The sequence below is a fragment of the Lynx rufus genome, unplaced genomic scaffold (assembly GCF_022079265.1).
Source record: "Lynx rufus isolate CCGP_SWC_20201006 ecotype Redwood Valley unplaced genomic scaffold, mLynRuf1.p SCAF_3, whole genome shotgun sequence".
NCBI lineage: Eukaryota > Metazoa > Chordata > Mammalia > Carnivora > Felidae > Lynx > Lynx rufus.
The window spans coordinates 151895506-151897068 of NW_025814845.1; the positions used below are offsets into that span (position 1 = coordinate 151895506).

At 46.5% G+C, this 1563-nt stretch overlaps 1 pseudogene; it reads left to right on the forward strand.

The window, feature by feature from the left end:
* The first annotated feature begins 461 nt into the window (after positions 1-461).
* LOC124519905 (60S ribosomal protein L12-like) lies at positions 462-1028 on the forward strand (annotated as a pseudogene).
* The last annotated feature ends 535 nt before the right edge of the window (positions 1029-1563 follow it).

A 1563-nucleotide genomic window follows, 5' to 3' on the forward strand; every position in this document is an offset into this window, starting at 1 on the left:
GCTACCTTGACTCACGGGGACAAAAATTAATTTATGTTGAACGAGAGGTTAGATATGCCCATCTCTGCTACCATTGTAGTTTTTCAAAAACTTAATGTGGACTTATCACTCGTGAGTTAAAAACCGATAATTTTTAACATAAATGTCAGCGAAGGCGGCAATCCAACCTAAAAGGAAGTGTGGAACCAACCGTGGGTTCAAAATCCACCTTTGCCATTTCCAGCTCTGTGACCTTGCACCAAAGGCTTCTCATCAGCAAAATAGGACTATGAAGACCTCCCTGTTGAGGCCATTGTGAGGATAAACATAATTGTGCAGGGAAAGCACTCGTCACTGCTCAGTAACTGTTGAGTGTTTTCCTTTCTTTATGTGAGAGCTTCTCTCTGTTTTTGGCCTTATTGGGACCCCTAAATTTTAGTGTCTAATATCTCATTCACTTTAGGCTTTTGGCTGGGAGAAGGCCTAGGTGCAACTCTCTTCGGTTATCCCAAACCCTGGTTCGTCCCACACTAGCCGCCTCCACCATGCTGCCTAAGTTCGACCCCAAAAAGATCAAAGGCATATACCTGAGGTGCACAGGAGGGGCAGTCCATGCCACATCTGCCCTGGCCCCGAAGATCGGTCCCCTGGGTCTGTCTCTAAAAGAAGTTTGTGATGACATCACCAATGCAACTGGTGATGGGAAGGGTCTCAGGATGACAGTGAAAGTGACCATTCAGAATACACAGGCCCAGATTGAAGTGGTACCTTCTGGCTCTGCTCCGATGATCAAAGCCCTCAAGGAACCGCCAAGATACAGAAAGGAGCAGAAAAACATCAAGCACAGCGGAAACATCACTTCTGACAAGATTATCAACATTGCCTGACAGACGCAGCACCGATCTCTAGCCAGAGAGATTCCACTCTCTGGAATCACTAGAGAGATCCTGGGGACTGCCCAATCTGTGAGCTGCCATATTGATGGCCACCACCCTCATGACATCATAGATGACATCAACAGTGGCGCAGAGGAATGCCCAGCTAGTTAAGAACTACAAAGGAAAATATTTCAATAAAGGATCATAAAGGCTTCAAAGGTAGAGAGAGTACTGAGATTAATGAGGACTTCATGACGAATATAAAAAAAGTAGAGTTGGGGGGCGCCTGGGTGGCTCAGTCTGTTGAGCGTCCGACTTCGGCTCAGGTCATGATCTCGTGGTCTGTGAGTTCGAGACCCGCTTCGGGCTCTGTGCTGACCGCTCAGAGCCCAGAGCCTGTTACAGATTCTGTGTCTCCCTCTATCTTTGCCCCTCCCCCGCTCGTGCTCTGTCTCTCTCTCTCTCTCTCTCTGTCAAAAATAAATAAACATTAAAAAAGAATTAAAAAAAAGAAGTAGAGCTGGATCTTAACAAATACTTGGGCTTTGGGTAGGCTTCAAAAAGAGGCAGAAGTGGGACCTGCGTGAACAAAGCTAGGGAGGCAGGAATGAACGTAGCAACAACCAGGCTCCGGCAAGGAGGAAGGCAAAAGAATAAACATTTTCAGAGAAATTCCTACGTGCCAAGAACATTTGTGGGCTCATTT